This window comes from Myodes glareolus, chromosome 9, assembly GCF_982192425.1.
Source record: "Myodes glareolus chromosome 9, mMyoGla1.1, whole genome shotgun sequence".
NCBI lineage: Eukaryota > Metazoa > Chordata > Mammalia > Rodentia > Cricetidae > Myodes > Myodes glareolus.
In genome coordinates this window covers 83280096-83297304 of record NC_142034.1, presented here as the reverse complement: position 1 = coordinate 83297304, position 17209 = coordinate 83280096, and positions in this window count along the sequence as shown.

The following is a 17209-nucleotide window of genomic DNA, read 5'->3' as shown; positions in this document are numbered from 1 at the left end:
GCACACACACACACACACACACACACGCACACGCACACACACACACACACACACACACACACAGAGAGAGAGAGAGAGAGAGAGGAGAAAGAGAGAGAGCTAATTTAAAACATTACTAGTGATTTTAGTTTTATAACATATTCAAAGTAATAAAATTACACTGGCTGAAATAGACTAGTGGTCATCAGGAATTAAGATTATGGTGTATGGCTATCCAGGAGCAACAAGAAGGTATTTATGTTAATGAACTATGTCTGTTTTGATTGTGATGATGATTACACAGATAGATGCATAAATTCCATACTATATACATTAAAGACTGTATATAAAAGCTAAGTCGTTCTTAATAGGGTCAGAATTCAAACTAATAGTATTATAGTCATATCGATTTCCTGGTCCTTACCAGGTTTAACAGAAGCATAACCAGCCATCTTGGAGGAACCTAGGAAGTTACTTTCCAGGAAGTTTTTGAACTTCTCATGAGTCTTAGGTCTTTCAAAAGAAAAAGTAAAGAGAGAAATGGAAAGAGATGGAGTTACTTGGAGGATTGTGTGTGTGTGTACGTGTGTGTGTGTGTGTGTGTGTGTGTGTGTGGTAATGATGTAGAGAACTAAGTACAGTACACAACTGATTATAAAAGCACTCTCTAAACAAGTTGATATAATTATTTCATTAATAAGTTTAAGACAAACAAAATTGTAAAATGGAAAAATCTGTCATTAATGAAAATTATCAATTATCTAAGGAGTTGAACTTTAAATAACAAGGATAATGAAAGGTCATACGATGAGGAAATAATATTCAGAATGCATCTGCCTCAAGCCCATTTCTCATTGCCCATCTACCATCATGTCAGTCGCTTGACATTTCACCCAAGAGTCATTAACACATTATTAAAATATTTGTCTTGATTTAAGTGGTTGCATAATTTACAGTAAATGACAGATTAAACTTTTCCATCTTCTAGACTTCAATATTAATGATAGTTTGAACGCTTATAGTTTAATAATAGCTGCAATACATTATTGTCTATTACCTAATTACCTTTCTTAATCCATCACAAAGTCCAGACAGTAAGCAAAAGTAAATTGCAATCCATCTTTATAGACAAGATAAACTGACTTCTGGTGAATATGAATATCCTTCTGCATGAAGTCAACTTAGAATAGAGAATTATCAAAATTATCAAAAGTTTAACATATTTAAATCTTATTTTTGTTTGCTACTTGTATGAATTTACAAGATTCTAATGTATTCTAAGATTAGTGAAGAAATGTAAAAACAAGTTAAATCAATAAGTCATCAATGAATATGGATATTTAAAATAATCCATAGATCACATCAATACTTTGTTAAGCCATAATCAGAATAGCTTCCTTCTGAAACAGATGGGAACAGATAGAGACCCACAGTTATACATTTTGCAGAGAATGAGAGATATTAGAGCACTCAGGCAAAAATGGGGTGTCTCCATCAAATCCCCGTCTTCAAGGATCAGAGGACACTGCAGAAGAGGAGGTAGAATGAACCAAGGGAATGGAGGACACCAGGAGAAACAGGCCTTCTAAATCAATAGACTCAATGTACATATGAACTCACAGAGACTATGACCATACGTACAGGGCTTTCATGAGTCTGAAGAAGATGGGGTCCTAGAGCTGAAAGGAGAAATGTACACATGTACCCATCCCTAATCTAGAAGCTGTCTCCAATTGTTAATCTCTTGCATATGAAAATTTAGTTTTCTCTAAGGGAGTCTAACTGGGGAAGCAAACTACTCTTAAGGATAGGCTGTGTGTCCAGCTGTAGATGGCCAATAGGAAAGCAATTCAGTGGAACCTTTGGAGGTTCCTTGTCTTAAAATGTCATGTCACGGTTTTTTCTTTTTTACAATTTTTATGTTACTATTTTTTATTTTTATTTTATTATACTCTTCTTCTCTCTTTTTACTTTGCAGGTCATTTGTGTATCTATATTATGGCTTCCAGTTTAGCGTTTTCATGGAAATCCTGAGTGTGTCAATAAATAGGACTGCACCTATATCTGTTTCCTATGCCTTCTCTTAGTCAATTTTCCTTCTGTTTGTTTGTTTGGTCCTCTTATGTTTTTTGATCCTATTCTTTGTTTTGTATATTTGGTTTTTACTTTTATATTATATCTTATTTTACTATTATCCCTTAGAAGCCTATTTTTTCTAATGAAAGACAGAAAAGAGGTACTTTTATTTTACACAATCCAAGTTAGGAAACTTAGTGACCAAGACCCTAAAGGATGCCTTGCTGAAAATCAACCAGTCAGTAAGAGTGATGTATTGGGTATGGAAGTTCACCACCATTTCTGATTGCAAATTCTGTCTAATTTTCTATTTTGCTGAATTTTATTTCATAATATTATACTTGGTAAATGCCCAGGTCCTAATGACATTAAACAATTCCTACTGTTTTCAGGCGTTGTTCAAGTTTACCTTTAACAAATTCTGGGACTTTTCCAAGTAAATTAATCTTTCCCAAATTCTTTAGATGTTTGAGTAGAATGGGTCATGTAGAGCATATTATATATAGCATTGGGTCTTTTAGTTAATAATATTATCTTGGAAGACATTATTTACTCAACTAGTATTATTTATCACCTTTATAGGTTAAAATTTTTATTGTACTAAACAAACTAAAAATCTATCTTCTTAATAGTTTATTTGTTAACTGCACAGCTTCCAGTACTGTAAAATCAACTGCAGGTGCAATGTTGTACAATATATTTCTAGAATGCACTCATCCTATGAGATGGAAATGCTTGACACATATGAAGAGCAAGTGCATACTGTTCTTTTTTCATATACTCTACCACAATTTAACTCTTTGCTCCTGAATTTGATGTCTTCATGTAGCTCATGTGAGTAGAATCAAGTATTATTTATCTGTGACAAAATTTATTTTACTTAGCATAATATTCTCAAGGTTCAGTAATGTTGATGTACAGTGCTGAATCTCCTTATTTCTAAAGACTGTGTAATATTCTATTGTATATATTCTGTACATATACACATATATGATAGTAAATATACATTTTACATAACATTTCTTTATTCAGTGAAACCTTAGGGAGTTTTACTAGACATTGTAGCTAGTGGTTTAATGAACATGAGAAGATTCTATATATCTATCTATTTATCTATCTATATATTAATCAGTATGAATTTTTTAATTTTATTGATTTTTATTGAGCTCTACATTTTTCTCTGCTCCCCTCCCTTACCTCTCCCTTCACAACTTCAAACCCAAAGTCCCCATGCTCCCAATTTACTCAGGAAATCTTATCTTTTTCAACTTACAAAGTCAAGTAGCTCTATGTTTGTCTCTCTTAGGGTCCTCATTGTTGTCTATGTTCTCTGGGATTGTGATTTGAAGGCTGGTTTTCTTTGCTTTATTTTTAAAAACCACTTATGAATTAGTACGTATGATGATTGTCTTTTAGGGTCTTGGTTACCTCACTGAAAATGATGTTTTTCAGCTCCATCCATTTGCCTGCAAAATTCAAGATGTCATTTTTTTCTGCTGTGTAGTACTCCATTGTATAAATATAACACATCACATTTTCCTTATCCACTCTTTGGTTGAAGGGCATTTAGGTTGTTTCCAGGTTCTGGCTCTAACAAACAAAGCTACTATGAACATAATTGAGCACATATCTTTGTGGCATGATTGTGCATCCTTTGGCTATATACCCAAAAGTGGTATTACTGGGTCATGAGGAAGGTTGTTTCCCAATTTTCTGAAAAGTTACCACACTGACATCCAAAGGGGCTGTAGCAGTCTACACTCCCACCAACAATGGAGGAGTATTCTCTTTACCCCACAACCTCTCCAACTTAAATTGTCATCAGTGTTTTTGATCTTGGCAATTTTTACAGATGTAAGATGGAATCTCAGAGTTGTTTTGATTTGCATTTCTCTGATGACTAAGGATGTTGAGCATTTTCTTAAGTGTCCTTCAGTCACTTTAGATTCCTCTGTTAAGAGCTCTCTGTTTAGGTCTGCACTCCATTTTTTTTATTGGATTATTTTCTTTTGATGACCAATTTCTTGAGTTCTTTGTATATTTTGAAGATTAGACCTCTGTCTGATGTCGGGCTGGTGAAGATCTTTACCCATTCAGTAGGCTGTAGTTTTGTCTTGTTGACCATGTCCTTTGCTTTACAGAAGCTTTTCAGTTTCAGGAGGTCCCATTTATTAATTGTTTCTCTCAATGTCTGTGCTGCTGGAGTTATATTTAGGAAGTGATCTCCTGTGCCAATGTGATCAAGTGTATTTCCAACTTTCTCTAATATAAGGTTCAGTATGGCTGGCTTTATGTTGAGGTCTTTGATCCATTTGCACTTGAATTTTGTGCACAGTGATAGATATGGATCCATTTGCATTATTCTTCAAGTTGATATCCAGTTATGCAGCACCATTTGTTAAATATGATTTTTTCCCATTTTATATTTTCTGCTTCTTTGTCAAAAATCAGATATTCGAAGATGTGTGAATTGATATTTGGGTCTTCAATTTGGTTCCATTGGTCCTCCTGTCTGTTTTTCTGCTAATACCAGCCTGTTTTCAGTACTGTAGCTCTGTAGTAGAGTTTAAAGTCAGGGACGGTGATGCCTCCAGAAGTTCTTTTATTGTACATGACTGTTTTGGTTATCGTGGGGTTTTTACTTTTTCATATGAAGTTGAGTACCATTCTTTCATGGTCTGTGAAGAATTTTTCTGAAATCTAAATGGGCATTGCATTGAATCTGTATATTGATTTTGGTAAGATTGTCATTTTTTATGTTAATTCTACCTACACAAGAGCTTGGGAGATCTTTCCATTTTCTGGTGTTTTCTTCAATTTCTTTCTTCAAAGATTTAAAGTTCTTATCATACAAGTCTTCCACTTGTTTGATTAGAGTTACTCCAAGATATTTTATGCTATTTGTGGCTGTTTTGAAGGGTGATGCTTCTCTGATTTCTTTCTCAGCCCATTTATCATCTGTGTACATGAGGGCTACTGATTGTTTTTAGCTAATCTTGTATCCTGCTACATTACTGAAAGTATTTATGAGTTGTAGAAGTTCCTTGGTAGAATTTTTTGGGATTGCTTATGTAAACTATCATATCATCAGCAAATAGTGAGAATTTGACTTCTTCTTTTCTGATTTGTATCCCCTTGATTTCCTTTTGTTGTCTTATTGTTCTAGCTAGGACCTCAAGAACTATATTGAATAGATATTGAGAGAGTGAACACCCTTTTCTTATCCCTGTTTTCAGAGGGATCACTGGGAGTTTCTCTCCATTTAGTTTGATGTTGACTGTTGGCTTGCAGTATAATGCCTTTATTATGTTTAGGCATTTTCTTGTATCCATGCTCTCTTCAAGACATTTATTACGAAGGGATGTTGTATTTTGTTGAAAGTTCTTTTGGCATATAATGAAATGGTCATGTGGTTTTTATTTTTCAGTTTGCTTATATGGTGAATTATGTTGAAAATGTTCCTTCTGTTTCTATTGTGTGGAACAATTTGAGGAGTATTGTTATTAATTCTTTGAAAATCTTGTAGAATTCTTAGCTGAAACATCTGGTTCTCGGCTCCTTTTAGTTTTGAGACTTTTGATGACTGTTTCTATCTCTTTAGAAGTTATTGGTCTGTTTAATTTGTTTATCTGATCTTGACTTAATTTTGTTAAAGAAATTTATCCAGAAAATTGACCATTTCCTTTAAGTTTTCCAATTTTGTTGACTACAGGATTTTGAAATATGATCTGATGATTCTATGGATTTCCTCTGCATCTGTTATTATGTCCCCTTTTTCACTTTTGAGTTCATTAATTTGGATATTTTTTTCTCTGCTTTTTGGTTAGTTTGGATAAAGATTTGTCTATTTTGTTGATTTTTTTTGAAGAACCAACTCTTTGTCTTATTGATTCATTGTATTGCTTTCTTTGTTTCTATTTTTTATTTCAAATATCTATCTATCTATCTATCTATCTATCTATCTATCTATCTATCTATCTATCATCTATCTATCTACTTATCTATCTACTTATCTATCTATCTATCATCTATCTATCATCTATCTATCTATCTATCTATCTATCTATCTATCTATCTACCTATCTATCTATCTATCATCTATCTATCTATCTATCTATCTATTATCTATCTATCTATCATCTATCTATCTATCTATCTATCTATCTATCTATCTATCTATCTATCTATCTATCCAACTAAACAACAGAGAGCGAGAGACACAGACACATACATAGATACACACAGATATGCTCAAGGGCCCATTTGGCAGAGTTTTAAAGATGTAGAGAAACTGTAAATTTCAGTAAATGCCTGAAGGAGGAGAAAGGAGAAGAGAAGAGTGGAAAATTCATGCCCTTTAAGTTAAGCTGTCATGGAGATCCATCAGAAGTAGCCACATGGCAGGGAGCATGGAGCTTTAGAGAAAGAGTATTGAAGCCCAAAGAACCAGAAATAAATATACCTAAACTCCTATTCAATATTTTTATTTTAATTTTTTTCCATTAACATCAGGAAGTGGGATTAGTAGGTCATATGGAAGTTATACCTTTAACTTCCTTGTGAACTGTGCTATTTGGTGTTTATTTAACACTTTCTTAATGCTATATGCTTTCTAATTTTGACTAGTTTAAAATAGTTTATTTTTTTCCAGTGTCAAGTTGAAGGACCCAGAAGAAAAAGTATATTAACTTGCCAAACTCAATAATATTGGGATGAATTACTATGAGTAACAACAAAAATAGCAAACACAGAACTGGAAGACTGTATCAGGTATTTTAAGTTTGATGACTAATTCAGCACCTAGGTGAAGAATCTGACTTATAGATATTTCAGTCTATATTGTGTTTTTCAAACTTTGTTAGCTACAAACATCCAGTGATAGTAAATAAAATGAAATCTAGGCTTCTTACTCTTTTTTTTTTCTTTTTCTTTTTCGTGTGTGGTTTTAGTATTTTAATGTTGGTACTTGACATTATAGTTGAAACGAAGTCATTAATGACTTTTCTGTATTGATATATCTTTCCATTTTGTCATGGTGCCCACAAAGCCTCAGCAGATTAGGCTGCTAGACATCCAGATGCATCTGCACTTGTGGCATCTGATAAAGAGGAAGGGTGAGATGTTCCCTCAAGATGCCTTCTGGCTCTACACTTTAGATGTTCTTGAATTAGAATTTAAGTCTTCTCTAGAAAGGTGTTTAAAGTACCCTAATTTGAAAATATTGTTGCTGTAAGTGGTGATAAAAAAACTTCTAGGTCTGAAAAAATTGTAATGTGCCGAGCTTTTTAATCCACTTTGGAGACACATAATTGTGTTCACACATTAATAAAATCATCAGGAAGACTTAATTTTAGGACTATGTAAGGGTGTTTATCTGGGTATTCCCCATGTTGACCATATAATTCTGTGCATGTATAGAGGAATTTGACTGTGAAGTGTGTTCCAATGAAGAATTGCAGTATTGTACATTATTGCTCTTTGGAATAATTAATAGTTTTCTTAGAAAACATAAGAAAGGTAGTGATTGGGAAAGATTAGTAATGCTGAGTCCTCAGTTCTGTTTTCATTTTCTCCTTTCTTGTAGTGTGTGTTGTATGTGCACAGTCTGCCCGGGTGTACTCATGTGCATGGCCAGGTAGTTGCCATGGGGATTTCTTCTCAATCATTTGTAGCTTTTACACTGGAGACTGGGTCTTTCGCTGCTGGTCAAGAAACTCTTTGGATTCACCCATCTCCATGTCCTATCACTTGAGGTTAAAGACATGCATTGCTACGTTGACTTTTTACAAGTGTGTTGAAGACCTGAGTCCAGGTTATCCTATTTGGTAAAATTTTAGCAACAGAGCCACCTCTCCTGCTGTCACCTCTCTTAATGAAAAAAATATAACAAACATTTAGTAAAAAAGTACCATATTTTCATTGTTCAAAAAACAATATGACATACACATTAATGACCAACACAATAGTCTTTTGAATTTGAGAAAAAGAAAATGAAAGGGCATTCTAAGAAGGTCTGTAAAATTGGAAGCATTATGAGAGCCCTCCGGGGTCAATCCCTTTCAAATGATGAGAGAACTCCCCCGCTCTATCAAATACTTGGGTTCCAGTTTATTTCTCTTTGTCACAATAAACTGTGACAGACCAACATTTTGTCACAGTTGGTTCTGAGCCAGGCAGCTGTTTGAGGCTTAGTGTTAAGATTCTCGAAGGTAGAAAACATACCACTTTCTAACATTGCTTATCAATCCAACAAATACTTACTGAGTTCTTGCAATGTGCAGCCACTGACTACCTGTTAGTTAAGGGAACTAACTTAAGTTCAGTGTCACGTTAAGGCTGACGTGAAGAATCACATAATCTGGTAGGGGAAACCACGGTTAAGCAGGATAAAGCCAGCAACATCTAACTAATTATCTGTGATTATAAAAAAAAGCATACTCTGGATCTTGCAAGTGTTTGAGAAAGTGTAATATTCCTCTTTTGGCTGGATAGCTCTGAAAAGATTCTTTTTTTAATATTTATTTATTTATTATGTATACAATATTTTGTCTACATGTATGCCTTCAGGCCAGAAGAGGACACCAGACCTCATTACAGATGGTTGTGAGCCACCATGTGGTTGCTGGGAATTGAACTCAGGACCTTTGGAAGAGCAGGTAGTGTTCTTAACCACTGAGCCATCTCTCCAGCCCCTGAAAAAATTCTTGTAGGAAAAAGTTAGGAAACACACACACATATATAAATTTATGGATATAGAGCAACAAGTACATGTTGTTGGGGTTTCTGTCCAGTCCAGTTCCTGCAATCATTAAATCCCAAAGAAATCACACAGAGGTTTACATTTGTTATAAACTGATTGACCCATTAGCTCAGGCTTCTTATTAACTCTTACAACTTATATTAGCCCATTATTCTTCTCTATGCTAGCCACGTGGCTCAATACCTTTTTTGACGAAGCAGTCACACCTTGATTCTTCTGTGGCTGGGTCACGACTGCAGAATAGGACTTCCTTCCTCCCAGAATTCTCCTGTTCTGCCTCTACTTCCTGCCTGGCTACTGTCCAATCAGCATATATTTAAAGTATAATTGACAGGGTACAGACCACTGTCCCACAACAAGTACATAGATTTTAAAATGAGGACAGTGGTGTATCAGTCCCAGGATTGAATACTGGTGACTATGATTGTGATTGTGGTGGACAACAATGAGGAGGAAGAAGACATAAGAAGCTCAGACACATACAGCTGTACCTTCAACCATAGAAAGGGGTTTGCATTTTGTTTAAAGTACACTGTATGCTTGCTTAACGTTTTTCTCAACAAACAGAGAAATGTCAGGTCTGCTGCAAAACGATGAGGAATGTTATCCAGGAAATGATCATGGCCAGGCTTGTGTCTTTCTCATATCACCATTTGCTGCTGTTACTTTTGGTAGAAGATAAGCTTCGGAGCAAAGTTAAATGACAGACAATACATTTCTGAAAAGTCGAGTTGACGGTGGCTTTACAGGTTGTGGTGGTGATAGTGGAGTTGGGGGATAGTGTGTGGATTATATCTAGCTCACATTTGGTACTGTAGATGTTGCTTTTGATTTCCATGTGGGGTGCCAGGGGGTGAGATGATTCCCATGTTTTTGAGTCAAGGAACTGGGAGATTAAAGGCAGTTTAATGGCATGAGGAGAGCTTCCCCCCTGCCCCCCCCAAAAAAAAACAGGTTTGGAGAGAGAACATTGTAATCAGGATTTGAGTCTGGAAGACTTTTATGAAATAATCTAGAGGAGAGGTCAGGGTGGAGGGGATGGGCCAAAGAAGAGAGTCGGAGGGCTGTGGCTCTGTACTTTGGAACCACTTTCTACTTGATTAAATGTGGCAAGTAGTATATAAACAGTTGCAGGAAGTGCCTTCTACTGGGTTTTGAGTTCCTGGAAACAAGTACAACACATACATCATTTTATTCTATTTCAGATTTTAATGTTGGTATTTTTCTCACTAAGTGAGAAAGAATATTAAAATCTAAAATTAAATAAGCATAATTCTTTTTAAAAAATTATTTTTAATGTGTGTGTGTGTGTGTGTGTGTGCTTGTGTGTATATGTGCCATTTGCATACAGGTTTCCTGGGAGACTAGAACAGAGTATTGAATGCCCTGGAATTGGAGGTATAGGCAGTTATGAACTGCACTATGAAAATGCCAAAACAGAACCCAGGTCCTCGGCAAGAGCAGCAAGTTCTCTTAAGTGCTGAGACTTCTTTCCAGCCCATGAAGAGTCCGATTTTTCACATCACATGAATACTGTTCAGGAAGCCGTGTGAGGAGAAAGGTTCATGCTACTCATGGGTGGATAGTTTCCCGTCAGGTGTCAATTGCTATAAAATCATCCTGACTAACTGTAGGCTGATGCTGCCTGGTGGGCAGATTCACTTTTGGATACAACTCTGTGAGCCCATTTTTTGTGTTTTGGGGTGTTTTTTGTTGTTCTTTAGGTCTCTATTTAATTCGATTTATTGATATTTTTTGTCAACTGGGAAGCATGTTTCTTTGCTGATATAAGCAAAGTGGTCCTGACTCTGTCACCTTCAAATATTAGCTTTATATTTTACCTTGATATTTTTAGATTAATAAAACTCAAGTTAATCTACATGACAGGGCAGAGATTAAATATTACGAGTGATACTCTCTCACCAGAAGGTAAAACCAAGGGTAGTGGATGAAGGCAGCTGTGATCAATACCATGCCTCAATATAGACATCAGCCCTGGTCGTCAGAAGTTCTTTGCTATTTGGGTATGTCTTTTAACCTCTGCATTAGCATTTGAGGCTTAAATAAACATACAGGAAAAACGCTAGACTAATTTTAAATGAGAATCTTCTGATATTCAACTTCTTTAGTTTTGTCAGATCTATGAGTATCATTGACAATTGTTTTTCTGCATCCCAGAACTGAAATATTTTTCTGTACATCTTGTTATTTTTAGATGTAAAATAGATTATTGGTTTGCTATTTGATATATTTCTGTTGCTGGTTTTTGAAAGCTCTTTAGAGCTGGAGAGTCAGCTAAACAGTTAAGAGCACTGGCTGTTCTTCCAGAGGACCCAGGTTGAATTCTCAGCACCCACATGGCCACTCACAACTGTCTATAAATCCAGTTCCAGGGGATCTGACACTCTTACACAAATTCACATAAATAGAATATAAAGTAAAATAAAATAAAATAAAATACAAAAAACTTTAAAAAATTCTTTTTTATTTTTATTTTATTTATTTACTTTTTAATTAATTATTTTATTTATTTATTAAAAGTTTCCACCTCCTCATCTCTTCCCATTTCCCTCCCACTCCTCCCACTCCTCCTCACCCTCCCTCTCCAGTCCTAAGAGCAGTCAGGGTTCCCTGCCCTGTGGGAAGTCCAAGGTCCTCCCCACTCCATCCAGGTATAGGAAGGTGAGCATCCAAACAGACTAGGCTCCCACAAAGTCAGTCCATGCAGTAGAATCAAAACCCAGTGCCTTTGTCCTTGGCTTCTCAGTCAGCCCTCATTGTCAGCCACATTCAGAGAGTCAGATTTGATCACATGCTCCATCAGTCCCAGTCCAGCTAACCTTTGTGAGCTCCCATTAGATCAATCCCACCGTCTCAGTGGGTGGATGCAACCCTTGCGGTCCGGCATAACTGGATGTCAACCTGTAGAAGAGTAAAAATAGACCCATATCTATCACCATGCACAAAACTCAAGTCCAAACAGATTAAAGACTTCAATATTAATCTGACCACCCTGAACCTGATAGAAGAGAAAGTGGGAAGTAGTTTACAACACATGGGCACAGGAGACCACTTCCTACGTAGAACCCCAGTAGCACAGACAATAAAAGCAACAATGAATAAATGGGACCTCCTGAATCTGAGAAGCTTCTGTAAAGCAAAGGACACTGTCATTAATACAAAAAGGAAACCAACTGATTGGGAGAACATCTTTACCAACCCCACATCAGACAAAGGACTGATCTCCAAAATATATAAAGAACTCAAGAAATTAGACCTTAAAACTAATTAACCCAATTAAAAAAATGGGGTACTGAACTGAATGGAGAATTCTCAAGAGAAGAAGTTCAAATGGCCAAAAGACACTTAAGGTCATGCTCAGCCTCCTTAGTGATCCTATTTAGAAATAGGCAGGACTTCCTTTTTTTTTGCTTTTCTTTACAGTTAGACAAATAAGCAGTTGTTTTGTCTGGGGAATTTTTCTAATTGACAACTATGTGCCTGCTTTCTATTTAATTTTATTGGGTATTATGGTTTACTAAGTAATTAACTGTGCATTTTAGAAAATTTAGAAGCTAAAGAAAGTGATTTGGGTGCACTGTTGAGTAGTTTTCTTACTCATTAGAGTTCTGTCTGTGTTAAATGTTATTGCAGACTTTAACAGTGTAGGAACACAGTTCCATTTGTGTCAAGATGAAAACCATGCCTTGGAGAAGACTAAATTAACTCCACTGATTTGGCAAGTAAAGACGATTTAAAAAAACATAAACAAAACAAAGCCAAACCAAACTACCACCTTCCCAATTCATTCATTTAAGAATGTCATCAATATTTGCAGACAGTTTCAAAGAGATTTTGACTTGTGGTTTATACATTGCAATTAATTGTTAACAATAACCTCCTCATGGATTCCTCTCATTCTAAGTTATGCTTCCAGGCAATCTCAGATGTGTCCAGATTTCACTCCTCAAATGTATGGAACAATCCTTCATTAGCATGTCCAAGAGCAGACCCTCCCTCTTCAGATTTGCCCTTCCAAATGCTTCTTTGCTTAGATGTCCCAGGAATATGTTCAAAGTGGTGCGGTCTTCTTTTTGGTACTTCTGTTTCTTCCCAATGGCAGAATGATGAACAAGACTGTGCCTTGCTTCTGTGGTTCCATTGAGCAAAAGTCACAGTAGAAATCGAAGGAACTCTGTGACTTTCTCCCTTCAGTGACTTTTTGTTGTTTCATGGTAAGGCTAGAGTTTGTTACACAGCCCTAATGATTCATTTAATCCAACCTCCCTCTTGTCTCTCTGGTCTTACTGCCTTCTCCTTTCCTCTCTTTCTACTCTTTAGCCTTACTTTTTCTTTTACAGTTTATCTTAATATATACTGCTGGTTTTCCTCATCTCAAAACACCAACTTTTTATTCCATAAATTTACTGTTTCTGGAACCTCAGAAGACATATTTCATAAGTTTTTTTTAAAGCTCAGTTCTGTCTTTTCTAATGTTCTACAAATCTCATAAAGGCAGAGACTGTAATCTTTTTTCAAGATTGTGTTGTCTACGTCTGGACCATTGTCTAATACCTAGCAGATCAATAGTAGGCAGAAATTGAAATGACGACTGCATGTGTGAATCAGAACCTATGTGGCTGCACTCAGTCTTCTCCCTCAACTCCCCTATGATGGCTGCAGAGAGTTCCTCTTTTGCTTACTACATCTATGCTTCAGTGTTCAATGCTTTAGGAGCATGGCACTCCCTCAAGGTACAATGCGACATTTTAATATCCTTTATTATGATTTGAGCAGGCCAAAGTTCAGGAAAGCTTTTAAGTTACACAGCACTAAGTGCTCCTTTTTCCTAGTGTCAGATTCCTTCTGCTCTCTGAGAGTTTGGGATATTTTTCTTCTCTATGCCTGTATAATTCAATTCACATTTTTTTTAGTGACTACTATGTGCCATTATTTACTTTAGTCACATAGCAATTTAAAGAAAACTTTGGATTGTGCTCAATTTAGTTAGGGAAATAAGTAATTTTCTTAGTCAAATATATATTTAAAATAATGTTTTAAAGAAATGAAGAGGAAGAGCATGATCTTGATGACAGAGAGATCTATATAGAGAAAGAGCATTCCGTCTGGGTATTGAAGGCTGTGAGTAGCATTGTGTCCGCTGTAAGGAAGATTGCATGGTCTCTAGGTAGATTTATTAATAGGAAGATACAACCAGGAGCAGAGTATGACAGTCAGAACAGAGGAAGCTTTTATTTTGCAGAAGATGGCTCTACTTGGTTTGAACAACCAGGTAACTTGTCCACATGGTTCAAGCATGGAGGAGACAGATGAAAAATAGTCACGGTTGCTCAGAGGTGCTTATGTGATGTTATTGAGCATCTTTCCTGTCTCTAGGTTGGATTTCTGAATTGTTCTCACTCTCAAGCAGCAAGATTGTCATCAAGAGGTCTAGAGTTAAGTCTTCAAAAGCATATTTTATATATTTTTGATGTTGGCAAATAAACAAAAGAACACAGAGCAATGAATTTTGAGAAATCTCTCTGTCCCCAGTGTATTAAGGCACCAGATTCATTGAGTGGTGTGAATTCATACACTGATCCGAGTTGATCATGATGGTCAATAGGCAGTCTGGCTGTGTGTCCTGTGGTGCTCAGGGCAAAATAAAAATACAAGGACTCTTTCAAAGAGTAGTAAAGGAAGGTGGCTAAAGGCAACAAAACAAAAGGCTGGCATGATGGGTCATCTGGTGAGGGTGTCTGTTGCACAGACCACATTATATGTTTATGGTATAATATCTTTATTCATAAGTTTTTTGTTTTCAGAACCAAGAAGAATTGGGCACATAGATGGATAAGATGTTCACCTGCCCCTTATTTAAATTTCTTCATGTTGTCATTCTGAGTAGTTTGAGGTGTATACAGAGTTCAGGTCTCGATGTGCAATGCTGTAGCATGAAGACCTTCATGCTTATTGCAGACCTTCCAGGCTTTTGAAAGGAGGTTGGTTTATTCCCTGGTTCATATATTGTTTTCACTGAAAGACCAAGATGGCTAGTAAGCGGAGGATTGGTCAAGGAGGCCTTGCTGTATTCTTCAAAATTGACTTTGCCTTATCTCCTCTGCCTAGCATATTTTTCTCCTGGCTACACAAGACTTCTAACTCTCTTCTTTAAGGATGTTACCTATGCATTAGTATCTTGATAAAGCTTTCCTTGCACAGATTTTTCTCTTGATGATACTTCTAAAGCACTTCTATATATTTTTTGTTTTTACTATAAGGCACTTATATCATTGTCATAGCACGTAATGGTATTTATAATTTTTTACATCTTTTATGCATACATAAGATCAAAGATCTGTTCTCTTATTTACTACTATATCTTGAGCATAATTCCTGGTCCATCACATACCAATAAATTAGATTAGTGGGGGTTTCATTGTATTGGAAAATTTCTCAGCTCATTTAGAAAACAGCTCATAATTGACTGTGGGTCATAGTTTGAGAGTGACTGATAAATAGACTACTTTTGGCAATGCATTAGGATGAAAATCTTTTATATTTGAAAGGACTAGAAATTTTGCTGGGCCCTACAGTTCAACTAGTAATGTGCTTTTTGTAACTTAAGACTGCTATCCAACTGTGTATTTTCCCTGTTTAACAAACCTTTAAGAGAAAAATATAACAGTCAACCTTACTTGCTTTAATTTTCCATATAATCAACTTTTTTAAACTAACTGTGGACTGCAATGTTAAGTTATTCATTTTTTTGTGTCCTTCACCCAGGGCAGTGATTTGTGTTCTAATAATCATTTTGTGAAAATAGCAAAAATGGAGGTTAAAAATTAATCTTTTAAAATGAATATCCATCACAAATATTGAATACTGCATATGATTTTTGCTTAATGAACACTGATGTTTGTAGTACTGTTTGTAATTTGGATCACTGAAAGTCCTTTGGATCCAGTGGCTTGGTCCCTTGTAAAACTCAGTCAAAATTTTTTATAAATTATCTCCCCTTCCTTTTCCATATGATGTTTTCTGTGCAGTTAAATAAATACAGAGCAATGTTCCTTGTTAGAAACAGGAAGACACATAGGGACACACAGATGCACTCAGGCAGAAACAGACATAGTCAGAGACACAGGAAGAGATTTACCAAGACAACCTGCCAGAAGGCTCAGATTTAGACCAATACAACACACAGGGCAGATGGAAGACACAGGAAATGCAAAGTGAAGAGTTCATTCACGGTTAAACAACACAAAGGGAATGCTTCTATTTTCTTCCATAATAAAACAAAGACACATTATTGGTGACTCACAGTTTCTGATTAGACTTTACTATTTATGCTTTTACCCACCCTCATTTATTAATATATTGAAAAATAACTTTCCTGAGCCACTTTGTTTGTATCTTTCTAACCTGTCCTTCAAAATTAGAGTTGCTCTGCCAGTGACGGTTACCTGACTGATTGGTCATTGTCTCACACATACTGCTGGATCGTGTTGGGTATTTCAGGTTCATCCTTATAGAGAAACTGGGAATGATTGGCCATCAGCTGCTGAAAACAATGGTAGATTAAAAAATTAAATGTTGACAATATTCTTAATCAAATTTTAGAAAATATACTTAATCTTTAGAATTTAATTGCTTTCCGTTTACACTGAATTTATCTTATGATGTTTATTTTCTCCTCTCGCTGTCTATTTGCATGTTTAAAGTGATGTCACTTAAAAATCAATTTAACTCTGAGAGCTGAGATTCTAATAGGGATATGGTTTTTAAATAAAATGGAATAGTGAGGGAAAGCACATGAAGGGAAGCAAGCTAGAAGTGAACTCTCTATAAATAAGTCATATGGGCTAAGCACTTGCTGTACACTGTATGCCTCCACAAGTACCACACCATTTGATAATTAAAATCAGGGGCAGTGAAGATTATATTACGTAGCCAAAAACTACTGAATCTACACTTCCAATGACTGCATCAAGATTTCAACTTCAGGTCTGTCTTGACTCAAATCTCATGCTCCAACTACTCTGGCTGTGACCTTAAGAAAATAACTACTCATAGGTGAATGCTAGCTGTAAAGCAAAGGATAAGAAGTCTATAGTCCACGACCCCAGAGAAGCTAAGTAGCAAGGAGAACCCTAAGAGAAACATACTAGAGCCACTTGGGAAGGGGAAGTAGACAATATCTCTTGTAAAAATCGGTAGCATGAATGTTGAGGGGGAAAAGGAAAGGCAGAAGGGGAGGAGAATGGACAAAGAGGAGGGGGGAGGAGAACTTGAGGAAACAGGGTGGTCGAGATGGGGGAAGGACAGAGAAGGAAAACAAGGAAAGAGAGATCTTGATGGAGGGAGCCATTATGAGGTGAGTAAGAAACCTGG